Genomic DNA, 20,981 nt, shown 5'->3' on the forward strand with positions numbered 1-20,981 from the left:
GAAGGAAAAAACCAGGCAGTCTGCCAAGAATCAAAACATTCTTTATCAGTTGAACTTAAGTATAAACATTGTAACAATTTGTCAATGGAATAGACTTCGTGTGTAAGGCCTCATTCACACGAGGCAGATCCGCTGCCACGGAGTCCGCCAGCTCAGCGGGAGATCTCTCCGTTGATCTCCGCTGAGCCGGTGGATGACAGGTCCCTCTCTGCTCACTGAGCGGGGAGGGGCTTGTCGAGCGCCGCTGGTTGCTATGGAGAGATCGGACGAAAACAGACAGCATGTCCGTTTTCATCAGATCTCACCCAATCCGATCCACCAGGGACGGATGTGAACGTAGGGCCATCCATCTGATTTTAGCGGATTGGACCGGGTCGGATGTCAGCGGACATGTCACCGCTGACATCCGTCGCTCCATAGACTAACTTGGAGCCACCCATTCAGGTCCGCCAACAAAACTGGCAGGCGGACCTTTACAGTCTGTTCGTGTGAAAGGGGCCTAAGTGAAAAACGTTTAATCACTTAAACACTAAACCTTTTTCTGACATTTGTTGGTTTCAAGTTAAAATCTTTTTTTTTTTTGCTAGAAAATTACTTAGAACCCCCAAACATATATATATATTTTAGTAGACACCCTAGAGAATAAAATGGTGGTTGTTGCAATATTTTGTCACACTGTATTTGCGCAGTGGTCTTTCAAATGCAATTTTACTTTGGAAAAAATTACTTTAATGAATAAAAAAAAACTAACCAGTAAAGTTAGATCATTTTTTTTTTGTATAATGTGAAAGATTTTACGTGTCGTGAGAATCGTGATCTTTTTATTCTAAGCAAAAAAAATTGTGATTTTGCTCAGAATCATGCAGCTCTAGTTTGCTTTAATCATGACTAGTGCTAGAACCACCGCAGTGTTGGGAGTCTGATTTATAAGAGAAGGTAATGGCAAAGCCAGCAGAGGGTACCCCATAGGCAAGTCTTGTGTTCCAATTAACTCTGCAAACAGGGAAGGCAATGTAAAAACAAGATAAGAGTTTAATTGGATTCTGCTTTACATTTCAAAGCTACCACCCAGACAAAGCTTTCCCACCCATGTAACTTGGAACAATCACAGGTAATTAAATTAAAACAAATGACTGTGGCTGCCAAATGTCACACATTTAAATATAATGAACAACATTTTATACATTTTGCCGACTCATCCCCCAATCACTTGACTTTCAAAGTACACTGTATTCAGAGGTAATCCTTTTTATCTCCTTTGTCTCCAGTAAAATGGTTAGATTTCGCCATAAACATAACAATAAACAACTGGACACCATAGCTAAATTGCTATAGGGCCCACTGGCCACTTATCTACATTAGAATAGGGATTGCATCAAAGATTCCTAGTAAAAATGGCTGAACCACATTCGGATTTGGTTTAACGTATGCATTAGCAGTACAGCGTAAGTGCATACTCATATATTGTAAACTATCATTTAAATGACGTTTGTCACTAGAATTTAAAAGCCATACAGTAGTAATTCTTGTAAAAAACATTTTACTAACAATGCACCCATTTGTGGCTCAATTTTTTTTTTTTTATTATACAAGATTTATATAGCGCCAACAGTTTACGCAACGCTTTACAACATTAGGGAGGGCAGTACAAGTACAATACAATTCAATACAGGAGGAATCAGAGGGCCCTGCTCGTTAGAGCTTACAATCTAGGAGGGAGGGTCAAGTTATACAAAAGGGTAATAGCTGTGGGGGATGAGCTAATGGAGAAAATAGTGCAGTTGTTAGATGGAGGCAGGATAAGCTTCTCTGAAGAGGAAAGTTTTCAGGGATCGCCTAAAAGTGGATAAATTTGGAGACAGTCTGACAGATTGGGGTAGGGAATTCCAGAGGATGGGCGAGGCTCGGGAGAAGTCCTGGAGGCGGATATGGGAGGAAGTGATGAGGGAGCTAGAGAGCAGGAGGTCTTGGGAGGAACTGAGAGGGCGATTAGGTTGGTATTTTGAGACCAGACTAGTGATGTAGCTGGGGGCAGAGTTGTGGATGGCTTTGTAACTTGTTAGTATTTTGAATTTAATTCGTTGGGCTGTTGGGGAATGTACAAGCAGAAGTTCCTCCTGAACCTTTAAAATGAACTCCTAGAATTAGGCCAGCCATATACGGTTCAAATCTCGGCCGGTTCAGCAGGAACTGCCTTAGATTGGAACCGTTAATGGGAAGGCTGAATGTACCAAGTTGATCAATTAGTCTATGGGTTGCCTCAGGCATACCGCAGAAAAAAAAAAAAAAAAAACACACCACACAAACAAAAAACAAAAATAACTGGAGGGGTTTTAATTACTGTTAACATTAAAATGCAGCTGAGCATTTAACAGACATTCCTCACTCTTCTCATTACCAACTATTGGAACTGTCTATTGATCAGAACCTAGCTATTCACAATTAAGAAATAAGAACCATGCCAATGTGCAATTTCAGGAGAGTCTTGTAGAGTCTTGAAGATTGTTGTAGAAGTCATTTAGTTGGCGGAGTCACCTGATGGCTTTTTACTGAAGAGTAGGGCCCCTAGTAATGGCTATAACAGGAGAGCAGACCTGGAAATGCAAGCATGGAGACCACTTTGTTTTTAGTGTGCCGATCATTCAAGGCCCATTCACACCATTGCATTGCACCAAAGGACATGCATTTTAGCAATGCACAGCATCACAATCTAGGTGTGCTGTATTATCACTAAAAGTCTATGGTACTTCAATGCACCTACCTAGGAATTTTGTATTTTGTGGTGCGCTGAAGAAAGTTTTATATGCATAACTTTTTTTTTTCCATAATGCAAGTCATTATGAAAAAAAAAAAAAAAAAAAAACACAGCCCACAATACACTTTTAAGGGCATAGCACAAAGTATTGCACAGGGATGTTCAGGAGACAAATTTTACCAGCACACCCCAAAAAACATTAAAACCCATGCTGCTTAAACACAATGCCATGGTGTGAACAGGCAAGAATGAAGGAAAAAAAAAAAAAAAAAAAAAAAAACCCCATCCATGGTTACCCAGCTAAGAAAGCCGATTGTATGCAGGACATGTGAGGCCAACATCCTGTGCTAGAGGTTCACAAGGCTTCAAAAGGCTGAGAGGGCAACATGAAAAACGGGAAGAAAGCTTTTTCTTTTCTCTGTACATATAAAAATGCCAGTTCCACAAAGACTTTACACATGAACAGGGTCGGCCCTACCATGGGTCCACAGGCGGAACTTTGAGAGGGGCGACAAACTGACAACCAAGATTTTTTTTTCCAGCAGTTGTGTTTCATCCAGGGGCGGACTGGGCCAGGGGGGGGCAATGTGACAGCGGCCCCCCAGGTAGCTCCACTGCCCTGTAAAAAGGCTGTGGTGCTGCCCTCAACATGCATACTCATAGTTGCTGGGCGCGGGGGTGCTTGCACACAGTCTAACACCAGCTGTTAAACACCCCAGCACACATGAAGAGCTCAGGTGTGTGCGCTTCTGGGGGGCAGGATACCAATAGGAGACAGACCAATGAAAGACCCCTTCCCCACCGGCTCAGCCAGCAGCCGATGTTCGGGTGCAGCTTGCGTTTCTATTGGGTGGAACTGAAGGAGAGGGTGTGGCTGGCCTCGCACCCAGCCTGCCTCCCTCTCTGGTGCATGCATGAGGCTAGGCACTGAAGACTGGGAGAGAGCAACAGAGAGGTAATATAAGTTAGTTCTGTGTGACAGAACACAAAGGGTGTCCATCATTTTTCTAGTAGTGGCTGCTGATCTGTTGGGTGGCCAAATGTTGCATAACCTGTCATTCTCAAACATCACTATATAGCCCTAGCCCGCCCCTATACAGCCCTATCCCAGTGGAATATCATCCATGGGTGCGTGGCACACAAGCCGTGAGGGATGGGGAGGCCCCACTGTGCTGACACTGCACCCATGGGCACCAAGACGGAGGAGCAGTAACATGGTGGTATGTCATAATTTTGCATATAGACAAGGTGCTGTTGCATGTAAACATGACTTCCTGATAAATTAGAATTTCATTCTTAGATCCAGGCAGCACAATGTCTTGGGCCAGCCCTGCTCATGAAATTCTGACCATGTGTGAACCACACATTGCCCAAATATAAGGTTTAACATGGTCCTAATCCAAGATTAGTCCCAGCAAAAAGGAGGTTAAAGTGGTTGTAAAAGGCTCATACCATCATGCATTCTATGCATGAAGGTAAAAAAACACCTATAGCCCATTGAGCTGCCCCTAACACTTACCCGAGTCACCTTGGGATCATTACTCAGTTTGTGAATGGACATACAGAGCAGCGGCTCGGGTGCCCCCACTGCAAGCTTCTTGCAGTGGGGGCATAAGGGAGGGGCCAGGAGCACCGGCGGGGGGACCCAAGAGGAGGATCAGGGCTGCTCTGTGCAAAATCACTGCACAGAACTGGCAAGTATGAATGTCTTATAAAAAAAAAACCCACACACATTGCCTTTAATTGAAACTTGGCATCTTTTATCAAGATATGCCAAGCTGGAAGAATCCTGTGATCACCTAAAAAAATAAAATAAATAACTTTCCTTTCTTGGCATCTGGTGCTGTAGCCTCATTATAATGATAACATGTAAGTAACTGAGCGAAACCAAAGTTTTTCTTCATAAAAAATAACCTTTAATTCCACATTCTTAGCTATTCAACTATAATTTCAGTGTTTGTGGTTTGCCAAGATTAGTGGTCAAGTATTTGATCCTGTAAGAACAGTGATGACAGGATTTCCATTACAGGGTAGAAATCATTGAGCAGATCAAGTACGTTAGAGCTCTGCAGCTTAGGAGTAACCAGTTTAGTATTATTGTGATTAAGTGGCATAATAAACTCTTACAGCACAAGAGAACATATTTAAAACAAAAAAAGGAAAAAACGCTGCTGATTAAAAACACAACTTGCACATATATAATCACCAAAATTATGAAATGTTAAATAATAATAATTTGAGGACTTGTCATTTTAGTCTGCAGCCAGCTAGTTTTTTTTTTTTTAACCGTCAACCCACGCCTTGGTAACTGGCACACCCCCGCTCTTCCCAAGACAGGTTGTGAAATTAAGGGCAATACCAACCACATCCTGTACTACAAGATTTATCCAGGTTAAGTGCTGCACACATTAAAACCGGTACCAAAGGGCCCAATGGTTTTTAGAACTACAAATTGAATGTAGCAGAAAGTCGCAGGTGTTTTTCAGCAGCCATTTTTTTTTCGGTTAAGCATAATGCTGAAAACCCTATTTTGGGACAATGATTTCCAGTGGCCAAATTTCGGTGCATCACCAAATTTCTAGCTGCAACTATGGGGCAGATGAGCACGTAGCATTTACTTCCTGGAATCCATCTGCCCTTGGCTCAGGCATGCAGCCCTCATCCTGGAACACAGAGTGTAACCGATGATGTACCTTCCACTGTGTGAAGTCAGAAACCGGAAGCCATGATGATTTAGTCACTTCCGGTTTTAGTCTTAAGTAAACAAGCAGTTACTGGCTTGTGAAAGCATCAGATAAAACTGATCTCGGTTTGATCAAATGCTTTGGAGGCCAGAGGAGAGATATGGGGTCTGATAGACCCCATATGTCTCCATAAAGAGGACCTGTCATTGCTATCACAAGGGATGAACAATTAAAGTGACTAAAAAAAGTGAAAATTACATTTTTGTTTCTTTAAGTGCCCCGTTCACATATACGTAAATGCTGATCACACCACACGAGGCATCACCAGGAATGTCAGAGCGAGAGCAATAGATTTAGTACCAGACCACCTGTGCAACTCTAGACTGGTAACCTGTAAAGGCTTTTATAGCGCCACCCAATTTATTTATTTTTTGGTACTGTAGTTGGGTGCTGTTCCACGGGCGTACACAGTTAAAGCATGCAACATCTTTGGTATCCATTTAGTCAGCATAACATCTGGTTATTAAATTGTGTTTTTCGTGCATTAACTACTACACTCCAAATCATGTACCTGTATGTCATTTGGTTGAAGTGGTCTTACCAGGGTGATACCTACAGCTATCCCCCCGGTACCATTTTTTTTTTTTTAGAGCTAGCAGTTGGCTCTCTCACGATAACAACCGATGCGGCCAATGAGCTGCTCTGCCATTATAAGGAGCAGGTGGGGACATTCCCCCCCCCCTCTCTGCCACTCTGCCTGGGTCTCCGGTCCCACTGGGAGGCAGGCGCGACCGTCCGCCGGCTGTGTGGAGTTCTGAACGAAGCTGGAATCATCTCAGATGTAAAAACCGGGAAGCGATGTCCCTTACAGTTTACTCGGCTGCCATGGGGCGCCAATTTAAAAAAAAAAAAGTCAGCATTTCAAAACGCTGAATTTGGCGTTTTGAATACTGTTTTGATCCCTCCATAAAGAATACTTTTCACTGCCTATTAGGGTCACTAGGGATGTTTACATTCCTTGTGACAGCAATAAAAGTGATCAGATTTTTTTTTTTCCCCCCTTTTATAAAAGGGACAGTGTTAAAAACTTTTTTAAAGCGCCCCCGTCCACCAAAGAAAGTGCATGCAAGAGTCATGCCTGAAAATGTAAACAATGTTCAAATCACACGTGAGGTATCGCTGCGATCGTTAGAGCAATAATTCTAGCAAAAGACTTGTTACTCTAAACAGGTAACTGCTAAAAAAAAAAATGAAAAAAAAAAAAAAAAAATGTAAACATCACGTATAGAGATTAAGTACCGTAGTTTGTCGCCATTCCATGAGTGCGTGCAATTTTAAAAGCGTAACATGTTAGGTATCTATTTACTTGGCGTAACATCTTTCACAATATGCAAAGACCGTAAAGGTCTTTAATTTGAAAATGTATTTTTCCAAAAAAAAAAATTGCATTTGAGATTATAAATAGGTTTGGGGGTTCCAAGTACGGTAATTTTCTAGCAAAAAACTACAGATTTTACCTCGTGCAACAAGTGTCAAAAATAGACTTGGTCCGAAGTGGTTAAGATTCAGTATAGTATAATTTGTTAAAAATGTGCGTTTGAAAAACTGCTGTGCAAATATCGTGTGACATAAAAATATACAACATCCAGTCCAGATTAAAAAAAAAACAAAAACAAAACACACACCCAGCAACACATTTTATTCTCTAGGCTTTAAGAGCCCTTTCACATTGGGGCAGTGCGGGCATTAGCAGTAAAGTGTTGCTAATTTTAGCACCGCTTTTAACCCACGTTAGCGGGCAAAGGGTTAATAGCATCCATGTTGCGGTGCTGCCAAATTGGTTTGGCAGCACTGCCTATTCATTTCAATGGGCAGGGGCAGTGGGTACACTACTACTACTACTAAGTCATTTTTTGCAATAGTATAGTTGAGTTTATACACTGCTTATTATTAAAAAACAGATCTCCAGACAGTTTACATTACAAAAGTGGTTTCTGTAAATTAAGCTTAAAATTAAGTTCCTGAAGTTAAAACTGGTGGCGTTTTATTGGAGTTTCTTTAAAGAAACTGCAAATACCACCATTTTTCTTTGCACCCAGGAAAGCCCTTGCCACTTGAAATATTATATAATCCCTAAATACGGGGTGTCCTGATCACCACTCCCTACTAAGACATGCAACGGCATGTTGAGGACCTGGACAACAGGGGGCGCAGGAACAACATTCGTGTACGGGGCACCCCAGAATCAAAGGGCTCTGAAAATCTACAATCTACACTGCAGGCCCTGTGAATACACCGCTCCTAAAGCTTCTCAAAGAAGCCGCTTGCAGGACTTTTTTTTTTTTTACGTCCTGCCAGTGCAGCGCCCCAGTGTGAAAGCACTCTGGCTTTCACACTGGGATTGCAGATAAGGTTTTTTTTTCAGGCGCTATTTTTTGCGCTAAAACGCCTGAGAAACACCACCAGTGAAAAAAGGGGTCTTAAGAAGCAGAAGGGGTTATTAACAGGTGCTCTAGATCAGTGGTTCTCAACCTTTCTAGTGCCGTGACCCCTTGACAAAATTTCCCAAGTTGTGGGGACCCCTAACAGTAAAATTATTTTCGTTGGTCGCGTTTGATGGCACAGTGGCGACAATTGATGGGCACAGTGGCGACGTTTGCTGGCACAGTGGCGACAATTGATGGGCACAGTGGCTGCCTTTGGCACAGTGGCAACAATTAAACAGCACAGTGGCTGTGTTTGATGGCACAGTGGCGGCGTTTGCTGGCAGTGGCGACGTTTGCTGGCAGTGGCGACAATTGATGGACACAGTGGCAACAATTAAAGGGCACAGTAGCAGCGTTTGATGGGCACAGCGGTGGCGCACAGTGGCGGCGTTTGATGGGCACAGTGGCGGCAATTGATGGGCACAGTGGCGGCGTTTTAATGGTTTTTTTTCAGATTTTTTTCAGTTTGTTTGCACCCCCACCACTGATTTATATATAAACGACCCGGTTGGTTCCTCAAAAGTGGTTATTCCATGCCAGTGCTAGATACAAAGTGTATAGCACCCAAACATGTATCTAGCACTGGCACGGAATAACCACTTTTGAGGAACCAACTGGGACATTTATATAGTAATGATATGTATTGTTCCATAATAAAAAAATTTGTCATGTCAGCATTTACTTTTAAAAAATCTATGTCTTGATTGCCCTGGTGACACAGTGCAAAATGATTTTATAATTACTGTGTCTGACTTAGCAATAATCACAGGTGTTCTTCAGCTTCTGCAAGTGACTTTTCGTTGTTGCCCTCTTGGTACACTCGTCCGCAGCAAGCAGACTTCGGTGGGTGTAAAAAGAAGTCCGCTTGCCGACTTCAAAGTGTAGCCTTACTGTGGACGAGAGTACCAAGATGGCGGCGACTGAACGTCACTTCCGTGCGGTCTCTCCTCTCCAGGAAGTGACATCTCGCTGGCCGAGACGGACAGACTCCGGCAGTAACTTTGGGTCCGTCTCAGCCAGCATTCGCGACCCCCTGGCGAATCGGCAATCGACCCCCCAGGGGGTCGCGACCTCCAGGTTGAGAACCGCTGCTCTAAAATGGACAACAAAAGAGACTACCTCCAAAAACGGGAATGGTTTTACAGGTGGATGCCACTGACATTTTTGTCCCTCTCCCCCCCCGTCTTTTCTGACTGTTTTTCACTAGTTTTACATTTGACTAGGGTCAGTGTCATTACTGATAGCATGAGGCAATACCTGGACCCTATAGAGGTTGCACAGGCAGTCCAACTCCTCCAGGATGGCACATCAATACGTGTCACTGCCAGAAAGTTTACTGTGTCTCCCAGCAGTCTCTAGAGCATGGAGTAGATACCAGGAGACCGGCAGTTACTCTATGAGAGCTGGACAGGGCCGTAGAAGGTCCTTAACCCATCAGCAGGACTGGCATCTGCTCCTTTGTGCAAGGAGGAACAGGATGAGCACTGCCAGAGCCCTACAAAATGGTGTGAATGTCAGGCCACTCGTTTGAATGTCTCCAACCAGACTTCATGAAGGGTGGCCTGAGGGCCCGACGTCCTCTAGTGGGCCCTGCGCTCACTGCCCGGCACCGTGGAGCTCAACTGGCATGTGCCATTGAACACTAGAATTGGCAGGTCTGCCACTGGCGCCCTATGCCTTTCACAGATGAGAGCAGGTGCAGTCTGAGCACATGTGACCGACATGAAATGGTCTGGTGAAGCCGTGGAGAAAGTTATGCTGCGTGTAACATCGTTCAACATGACCGGTTTGGTAGTGGGTCAGCGATGGTCTGGGGAGGGACGCACAGACCTCTACAGGCTAGACAATGGCACCCTGACTGCCATTAGGCATCAGGATGAAATCCTTGGACCAATTGTCAGACTTTACACTGGTGTAGTGAGTCCTGGGTTCCTCCTGGTGCACGACAATGCCCACCCTCATGTGGCGAGAGTATGCAGCCAGTTCCTGGAGGATGAAAGAGTTGATATCATTGAATGGGCCCCATGCTCGCCTGACCTAAATCCAATAGAACACCTCTGGGACATTATGTTTTGGTCCATCCAACTCCGCCAGGTTGCACCTCAGTCTGTTTAGGAGCTCAGTGATGCTCTGGTCCAGATCTGGGAGGAAATACCCCAGGACACCATCTATGGTCTCATTAGGAGCATGCCACAACATTGTCAGACATGCATACAAGCACATGGGGCCATACAAACTACTAAGGACCATTTTGAGTTGCTGCAATGAAATTTCAGCAAAATGGACTAGCCTGCCGCATCATTTTTTCACCGTTTTTTGGGGTGTCTTTGAATTCAGCCCTCCGTAGTTTGATAATTTTCAGTAAACTACGTGGCATCCTTTCATTCCTAACACATTACCCAGTCCATATCAGTATAGATATCCACCATGATATTTTTCCCCAATTGAGATCTGATGTGTTTTCAAAGTGTTCCTTTAATTTTTTTGAGCAGTGTATGCATGTGACATACATACAATATTTAAAAGCCACTTGCTGTCTAGAAAAATAAAAAATTTAACACCAATCTTTACTAACAACCCATTAAAGATGGTAAGTAGCTGAGCACACACAAATTCTCGCTCATAAAAAAATCGATTAAAAAAAAAAAAAAAAAAAAAAAAAATTTCCATAGTACCAAGAACTATCTGTATTCACAAGCCCTAAAATAGTCCTGTATTAAGATTGGAAAATGTATATATACACATATTTATATATACATACATACACACACCCTCCAAGGAGTGCTCACCTTACTTATGTAAGCAGTAGTTGCCAAATCCGCAGCATATATTGTGTCTTGCCATACTCTAAATTGTACTGCAAATACAAGGTATTACATGAAACCAAAGGCAGGACACACGCATGAAAGTATAAGGATTTTAATTTTTTTTATGTTTTTTTGCTTCTTTTGAGAAGATCATTGTGAAATCCTAGGTTCACATTGGAGCGATTTGTCACGCGCTTTGAGAGATCAAATCGCAGCCTATTGGCGGCAATGGCACTGTTCCAATCGGTTTTGCGGTGCCACACCAATTTTAAAAAGTAGTTCCTGCACTACTTTTGCCGATTTCAGGTGCAACTTCAATAGACATTTGTGTATAAAGCCACACAGATGTCTATCAAGTAGCACCTGAAATCACGCTGACCTTGCTACTTTGAAATCGTGCTACTTCAAGTGAAGTAGCGCGATATAAAGTAGCATCAATGTGAACCAGGCCGAAAACTTGCTTGAAATCACGCATTCACAAGGTATTAAGCCAGTATCAGGATAGCAAGGCTTGTGCCTTTATAAACAAAATCAGTAATGGCAGATCCCATATTTATATTTTCCCAGGTTTGTGTAAGTGCACTTAAACTACACCTGTCACAAACCTGGCTAACTAAGCCTATGATGAAAAATACAATGCACAGGCAGTCGAATGAAAACTGCTTGTCAAAACAATCAGTAGATCCAGGTGCACAGGTACTTTAAGTTACAAACAAAATCACACATTTCCGCACAAATGGGGAAAAAAAAAAAAAAAAAAAAAACACCACATAACACATACATACACTTACAATAAAAATAACCATAATAATTACGTCTACTGAATGTTGTAGTGTGAACTTTCATTTATCGGGTCGTGACAGATTTATTTTTAAGGCTCCGTTCACATATAGGTGTTGCTATTTTATAGGCGTTTTTCGGGCGTTAAAGTTAAAAAGGTCAATAATGTAAAAAGCAGTAAAACGCCTGTAATCTGCCAAAAATAAGCTCATGTACTTTGAGCAACGGGCGTTTTGCTTTAGGTGACAGAACCCTCAGATGTGAACAAGGGCCACTGAAATGAATGGGATTCGTCTTGTTGGCCGTTTTTAAAGCTGAGGCTTAGAGCAGAAAAAAACCCAAACACCTACCTGTGAACGGAGCCTTAGAAGTAACTGGATCAGTTGGAGGCTCGTTTACATAAAGGACAAAATACTATTAGGAAAGCCAATCAACCTTTTGCAATAAAATGAAGCAACCCTACATTAAAAAGAGGATGTAAACCCTGATTGCAGTGGAAAAAAGAGGAAGTAAAACCAAAGTTAATGCATCGCATTAACTAGCCCATTATGTGCCACTTAACTGCAAACAAAGCCCGCGCTGTCCCCACATCCATCTTTGCACCTCTTCCTTCCGGGGCCGTGAGGTCCGGCTCTGACTGGTCAGAGTTGCGTGACATCACTGGTGCATGCACCAGGGAGCCGTCAGTCACGGCACTGGCTACTGAAGAGACGGCACAGAGTGCTGTTAATTCACAGCGCATGCGCCGATGACATCATTGGCGCACTACAAGGTAAATATCTCCTAAACAGCGTACGTTTAAGGAGATATTTACAGTACCTATAGGCAAGCCTTATCTATAGGTACAACTTCCGCATTGGGGGTATACAACCACTTTAAAAAAGACTCTAATAAACTGATTCTTTGCTTACATAGCAAAGATTTTAAAAAACGAGCGTTCAAGTGTGAAGGGTCCGAGTTCAGTAGTACCAAATAAATCGTTTTTTCTTTTGGACAATAAAAGGCAACTTTGTTCAGGCATTTTCCAGGCTAAAGTATCAACTTCCTAGACGTAGATGCTGGCTCAAAGATGATACGAACCTGTGCAATTCTTGACCATGTTCACAATCGTCCAATACAAATCAGCCCAAGCTGCAGCATTTGACCTTGTGACTTGCTGCAAAGTTACAATATTACAAACAAATTGGAGAGAGGCATGGATTCCTCTGGCCTGCAGCCCACTGAACAAATACAATGGGCTGGAGCTCTAGGACTGATGATATTTAAAATGATATAAAAAAAAAAAAAAAAAAAAAAAAAAAAAAAAAAAAGTACATTTTTGAAAAATACTATTGTACACAAGAAATTTATGTATGCAGACCTGTAAAGTTACGTGGCTGTTACGTGGCTGAACATTTAGCTCTTCATTTGAAGAAATAGGCCAATCTAAAAGATAGATAGATAGATAGATAGATAGATAGATAGATAGATAGATAGATAGATAGATAGATAGATAGATAGTTAGTATCTCACAAAAGTGAGTACACCCCTCACATTTTTGTAAATATTTTATTCTATCTTTTCATGTGACAACACTGAAGAAATGACACTTTGCTACAATGTACAGAAGTGAATGTACAGCTTGTATAACAGTGTATATTTGCTGTCCCCTCAAAATAACTCAACACACAGCCATTAATGTCTAAATCTCTGGCAACACAAGTGAGTACACCCCTAAGTGAAAATGTCCAAATTGGGCCCAATTAGCCATTTTCCCTCTCCGGTGTCATGTGACTCGTTAGTGTTAAAAGGTTTCAGGTGTGAATGAGGAGCAGGTGTGTTAAATTTGGTGTTATCGCTCTCACTCTCTCATACTGGTCACTGGAAGTTCAACATGGCACCTCATGGCAAAGAACTGTATGAGGATCTGAAAGAAAGAATTGTTGCTCTACATAAAGATGGCCTAGGCTATAAGAAGATTGCCAAGACCCTGAAACTGAGCTGTAGCATGGTGGCCAAGACCATACAGCAGTTTACCAGGACAGGTTCCACTCAGAACAGACCTCACCATGGTCAACCAAAGAAGATGAGTGCACATGCTCAGTGTCATATTCTGAGGTTGTCTTTGGGAAATAGACGAATGAGTGCTGCCAGCATTGCTGCAGGGGTTGAAGGGGTGGGGGGGGGGGTCAGCCTGGCATTGCTCAGACCATACGCCTCACACTGCATCAAATTGGTCTGCATGGCTGTCCTCCCAGAAGGAAGCCTCTTCTAAAGATGATGCACAAGAAAGCCCACAGTTTGCTGAAGATAAGCAGACTAAGGACATGGATTACTGGAACCATGTCCTGTGGTCTAATGAGACCAAGATGAACTTATTTGGCTCAGATGGTGTCAAACATGTGTGGTGGCAACCAAGTAAGGAGTACAAAGACAAGTGTGTCTTGTGTACAATCAAGCATGTTGGTGGGAGTGACATGGTCTGGGGCTGCATGAGTGCTGCCGGCACTGGGGAGCTACAGTTCATTGAGGGAACTATGAATGCCAACATGTACTGTGACATACTGAGACAGAGCTTTATCCCCTCCCTTCGGAGACTGGGCCGCAGGGCAGTATTCCAACATAACGACCCCAAACACACCTCCAAGACGACCGCTGCCTTGCTAAAGAAGCTGAGGGAAAAGGTGATGGACCAGCCAAATATATCTCCAGACCTAAACCCCATTGAAAAGGATGTGGGGCATCCTCAAACAGAAGGTGGAGGAGCGCAAGGTCTCTAACATCCGCCAGCTCTGTGATGGCATCATGGAGGAGTGGAAGAGGACTCCAGTGGCAACCTGTGAAGCTCTGGTGAACTCCATGCCCAAGAGGGTTAAGGCAGTGCTGGAAAAAAATGGTGGCCACACAAAATATTGACACTTTGGGCCCATATTGGACATTTTCACTTAGCGGTGTGTTGAGTTATTTTGAGGGGGCAGCAAATTTACACTGTTATACAAAAGCTGTACACTCACTACTTTACATTCTAGCAAAGTGTAATTTCTTTAGTGTTGTCACATGAAAAGATATAATAAAATATTTACAAAAATGTGAGGGGTGTACTCACTATATATATATATATATATATATATATATATATATATATATATATATATATATATATATATATATATATACATATACATACACACACACACACTTCATATTATGTACATCTGACCACTAGGGAGGTGGCTACAGTGCCTTGAAAAAAGTATTCATACCCCTTGAAATTTTCCACATTTTGTCATGTTACAACCAAAAACGTAAAGGTTATGTTATAGACCAACACAAAAGTGGCATATAAAATTGTGAAGTGGAAGGAAAATGATAAATTGTTTTTCAGAATTTTTTTACAAATAAATATGAAAAGTGTGGCGTTCGTTTGTATTCAGCCCCTTTTACTCTGATACCCCTATGCAAATACAAAGCACAGTATGCAAACAAGTGTAAAGTTTTCTAGGCATGCAACCTACTGAAAGGAATTTACACAACCAACTCACTCCAAAAGAGGTTCAAATCTTCACATCTTTAAAAACCTGGTTAATAACCCCAAGGAAATGAAACCCTGCAGGAATTTATTGACTCTAGGACAATGGTGTTAGAGCTCATTACTCTAAATGCAGAGACACTGCCCATGGAATGTTTGGAAAACAGACACACTGGTGCCGACTATCACAACAATGAGGGCTATTCCTGGCCTTGAAAGAGATCCCACAACCTATGTAGACTCCTCTAACAGATGTGAAATTAAAAAGTGTTGGCTGGTCTATCCACTATATTAGAAAATACACAGATTAGTAACCAATATCCATTAGAAAAATATGCATGGAATGAAGGGGTTACAAGAGTAACACTAGATAAATTTATATTAAAGAAAAAAAAAAATAATGATATCAAAATACTTTCACAAAAATACACTTGGAAAAAAATTAAAATATATGGGATTATTAACAGCGAAGAAAATTAAGATATAAAAAAGAAAATTACCACTGCCCCTACTATTGCAGGGCAAAAACCAGCTCAATAAAATATCCAATTTTGTAGGCCTGCATGAGGTTTGTAGTTAACAAGGTGCTTGCAAAGGAGAAATGTGCTCGAGTTAAAATCACCATTGAAGAAATCTCATGATGTTTCTTACTATATTTAAACATATGTGCAGTTTCCCTAAGCAGTACTGAAATGTGCATATTACATAGTGGTAGGAAATTGAAATTATTGGCTTAATTATATTATGGAGACTTAGAGAAGACAAGCAAGTTGTGGGCTCCTTGGGGGTGGGGACCGATGTGTGTGTGGAGCACTGCGTAAAAATTGACGGCGCTATATGGGTACCTTATGGAGGTGTAGCACTACCTCCTGCAAGGGCTGCAGATGACTGGGTGCCCCACTCCTGCACAGCCAGGCAACAAGTATTTTCCATACTTTCTCCAGACACAAGGAACAGTATTTGAGCTTGTTTTTTTCAGTTTTATTAAAGGGTAATAAATTGAATAGGGAATAGGAATTATGGGATGTCCAACTTGATAGCAACAACACCAGTGACAACTTCTTCCCCACGTAGAACTCTAGACTGATCTCACTCCCCACCGCTGACAGTCTCACTGAAAAGATGCAAAAGCCGCTTAAGGACTAGGATCTCTCGGTCCTTTAGAAAATAAAGTGTTGTAGACTGCATCCCGGAGTGCCTCCAACTGCCTTGTAGACACACTGGTCCCACAGCTCTACCAACTGCAGGAGATGCCAGTCCACCCAGTTGCCTTCACACCAGCCCACCTGGCTGCTCCAGAGATCTCCCAGGGAAAGGTTAACGAGATTTAGGCACAACGCTGCCTTTCAGAAAGACCTGCTACATGTGGCAGCCTTTCCCCTTCTCAGTCCCTGACCGTGCAGATGTATTCACACGGCCCTCCTTGCAATACTATCAGGATCCTCCCAAGCCAGCCCAAAGGTAGAGCCCCCGCCCTGGCAGGAGTACCCCTCAAGGGCCACCAACAGACACCTAAGCACTCCATCTTCCACCTGACTCCCCAGCCAGTATGACTCAACCATATTTAAAGGCTGGCTCAGACACCATGCCAGGCTCACTGCCTTGGGGTTGGCTAAACTTCCCCAAGTATGCCGATCAACCCTCTTGGCCTCTGCCCTCCCTCTAGCTTCTAGAAGTTTCTCGAAACTCCCAGAACCAGGGGGGGGAGGCACCAGAGATCTGCTGGTATGAGTCATCCAGCCTCCATATATCTAGTATGCGATGCATACTAACATTATGCCTTTACCTTGCAGGTACAAAAAAAAAAAAAAAAAAAAAAAAAAGTCCAGCGGTTTACAACAGTTTTAAGATTGTCAAAACAAACCACTGAGAACTACACGGGACACAGAAGATCGTCACTCCGAAGTATGGGTTTCTTAAGTCTAGTACACAGACTTTTTTTTTTTCCTATATCCAAAACACTCATCATGTTTTTTCACTTTCCACATTTTTTTCCTTTGTATATATTTTTCACATATATCTTTTTTTTTTTTTTTTTCAGAACACTATATTTGCAATCATCCCCACACATGTGGAATGTGTTGTGGCGATCGAGTATGCTATGTGGGAGGTTTTTTGGCTGGGGCGGGGTTCCTTGCCTCAGCCCTGGAACAGACAACCATTTTGGGGTCCCATCACTCTCGATGCTAGCACAGCACAGTGCTTTAGCCAACCTGCGAGTATAGATCCCTTTCTCCCCATGAGGTTCTCTCCCCCCTTACGGGTAGAATATAATAACAAATACTATATATCCATTTGTATTTACAGTTTATTTCTGTACCCAACTCCTGATGAATGGCATATAGCCATGAAGCGCGTTGAGTTTCTATGGGGTGCTCAGTCAAGTCTGGCTCATGGTCTAGTTACTGGCCCTTACATACATTCATAATTCATTGAGTACGATGTAACCATTTATGTGTATCTTTTCTTGTTTATATAGCAGCTCTGTTGCATATGGTGTACCTATGCCTGTTAATAGGAAATATCTTGTATTATATCCACAATTAATCATGCTCAAGATTTATATATATTTCACCTTATTGCCAAATGCCGTCTCTATGACATGTTACATATTTGTATTTATACCTTATCAATATTCAATACTTCTCATGTGTTGTTAAGCTGAAACATGTATCCATCATGTTCATGCCATGCGTATGTTGTATGTATATATATGAAAATACTTTACTTGTTTGATACTATTGTTACAAATAAACAATGTTTTCCAACCTTTCTACCTCCACATGTCAATTGCCTCATTTAAAGTCCCACACTCCTTTCTTTTTTACCTGAATCAGGGATGGAGGTACATTTTTTGTGCCTCATTTAAAGTCCCAAACTCCCCCCTTTTCTTCTTAAGTCTAGTATACATGGGCCAAATGTCGGGCGACATCTGCCAGTTTAATATAAACCAGCCGAAGGGGCATGAGCAAAAAAGCTCTGTCGATCAGCGCCCTCAACCAATGGAGTAGAGCACTGACCTGAGTGTTCTGGCAGGGTGTCAGAACACAATAGGTCAGCAAGGGAGATCGTTGTACTAATGTCAGATAGTTAGTACAGAGGCTCCTCCTAAGCGGTCAGATTTTTTTTCCGTTCCGTTCTAGTATACATGGGCCAAATGTCGGGCGACATCTGCCAGTTTAATATAAACCAGCCGAAGGGGCATGAGCAAAAAAGCTCTGTCGATCAGCGCCCTCAACCAATGGAGTAGAGCACTGACCTGAGTGTTCTGGCAGGGTGTCAGAACACAATAGGTCAGCAAGGGAGATCGTTGTACTAATGTCAGATAGTTAGTACAGAGGCTCCTCCTAAGCGGTCAGATTTTTTTTCCGTTCAACCCGCTGGGTAAAAAAAAAAAAAAAGGAAGAAGCACACAAATACACACAGTGTGGGCCAAGCACTCAGCCTGGCAGGTCAGGAAGGGGGGGTTTGGGGGGGGCATGAGTGACCCCTCCCCCCCCACAGCACCTTGCCCCATGTTGATGGGGACAAGGGTTGCTTTCCCATAACCATGGGCCACCCCTCATGTGAATGAGTGTACCCCTACCCAAGCTAAAATGTAAACAAAAGAATGCATGCAATGGAAAAATAAAAAAGGGAAAAAACACAGCGTGGGGTTTCTCCCCCCTGCCCCCCAAAAAAATAGCATTCCAGACCCTTATCCGAGCATGCAGCCTGCTAGGTCAGGAAAGGCGGGGCGCTCTATTTAAAGTGGTTGTAAAAAAAAAAAAAAAACCCACGCACACATCCTGTTCCTTTAAAAGCATGCTCTATAGCAGTGATGGCGAACCTTGGCACCCCAGATGTTTTGGAACTACATTTCCCATGATGCCCAACTACACCGCAGAATGCATGAGCATCATGGGAAATGATGCAGTTCCAAAACATCTGGGGTGCCAGGGTTCACAATCACTGACCTATAGCATAGTGCTTGTGTCATGTAATTTGTTCCATTCTATGCTGCAAACTGCCTAGCTGATCCTATCCATTTGTGTCCCCTTGTGTGCTGACCACAGTAATTATGGCTGCCGATTCATGACAATGTGGTCAGTTTACATGCCTCTGTCACCCCGCTGTGTGTTTTAAAGTCTCTCCACTCTCCCCCTCCCTGTAAATTTCCTAGTCAGTGTGAGCTGATCTAATCTCCGCCCTCCTGCTGCAATATGAAGCACAAAGACTTGTATCCCCTCTGGTTTATAAAGTCAAACTACAATGGGTATGTTTTTTTTTTTAAATAATGCCAAATGCCTTCTCTCACGGCCGCTGTTTTTATTTTTGACACTATGTCGTAAACAAGAAGGGGTACAATGAATGCCCACAACCAACGGCCAGGGCGTGTGTGTGTGGGGGGAGAGTCCTTGTGCCCATTGTACCACACCATGTTGACGGCATGTGGCCAGGTATATTTCAGGAGGGGGAACCCTACGCAGTTTCCCATTGCCGGCATTCTTTTGTTTACCTTCAGCTGTAAGTGGTGAAACCTAACAGCTGATGAGTCATCTGTTAAGGACGCAGCGGCTGGCTTCCTGGCCCGCTCCTCAACAACCAGCCATCTTCACACAGAATTGGAATCATTCAGAAAATTTTGAATTAGTTAGAAAAACGAATAAAGGAAACGAAATGCACATCTAAAAGTCGCATGTATATCATGCAGGTGCTACTTAATGCAACTTTTGAGGGCTTACATTAAAGTCTGTCAAGTCACATGAAAGTCAGACAAAAGTATTGCAGGAACGACTAAGTCGCAACCATATGAACAGTACTCGGGAAACATGGGGTGCAGCTTGCACTCTTATGTAATTGGTTATTGCATGACACATATGCAGTATCGTCATGAACCTCAGAACGGGATCAATAATTCTAGCACCAGACCTCCTGTGCAACACTAAACTGGTAACCTGTAAAAGGCTTATTTTTTTCCTGAAAAACTGCATTTGATAAACTGCTGCACATAGATCATGTGACAAAAATAAAAATATTTTATTGCAATACCCACCATATTCTCCAGGGACTTTTGGTTTTAGGGAATATACACATATTTTTGTATTTCTAATCATGTATACTAGATTATTTTTTTTTGGGGTGGGGGGGACCTACTATTCAAAAGTGACCTTTTTTCCCTTATATAGAATAGATAAAAAGTCCTAGCAAAAAGCAATATTTGCCCTAACTGTAAATCAGATTTGATACTCTTGCTAAAATAAAACAAAGTCAGAAATACTGTTTTTACTACACTATATACTTCCCATATCCATCATATTAGAACAGCTGATGAGTATTAGGAGAAGAAGATTGGATGATGACCCTCAAATCCTGGATCTAAGTTAAGGCTGACCAACAACCAGCAAGCACTTTATTGATCTGGTGAGTGCTGTATTTATTGGAACGTGGTGGAGCACTTTTGGGGTGTTAGAAGAAATAGCCACCTTCATTCTTTTTAACTTATGGATATGGTGATTGGCAACAACATATTCATCTATGGACTTGAACAGGAGAATTATCTGTAAATGTTTTATTAGTAAAAACACCTTGCAGAAGGACAATATTTATAATATTACTAGTGACTGTTACTATTCACTCACTGTGGGGTCATGGTTTATATAGTTGAGATTTTTATTGTTCATTTATTCAATGGTTTATGTACACAAGGCGAGCGCCCAGAAATTACGGTGTATGTGAAAGCAAGAGTACTGAATCTAATCAGAATCACTATTTAAAAAATAGATAAAAATGCAAAAGGCTTGATTAACTAAGGTTGACTGTCTTTCCCCAGGCATCGACTGCTTGGTATGCAGTAAAAATACCTCTCCTAAAAAGGAAAAAAAAATGTTTTGTTTTTTTTAAATAAAAGAAAAAAAAAAAAAAAAAACAAACACACACACACACACACACACACACACACAATACCTTGGGCCATGTGCA

The 20,981-nt window shown here is 42.3% G+C and overlaps 1 protein-coding gene across 1 annotated transcript in view; it reads right to left on the reverse strand.

Annotated features, from left to right (window-relative positions):
* Positions 1 to 20,981, reverse strand: part of TRIM71 (tripartite motif containing 71) — a 111,064-nt gene that overhangs the window by 80,272 nt on the left and 9,811 nt on the right. The window lies entirely within an intron of this gene.

This window comes from Aquarana catesbeiana, linkage group LG05, assembly GCF_042186555.1.
Source record: "Aquarana catesbeiana isolate 2022-GZ linkage group LG05, ASM4218655v1, whole genome shotgun sequence".
NCBI lineage: Eukaryota > Metazoa > Chordata > Amphibia > Anura > Ranidae > Aquarana > Aquarana catesbeiana.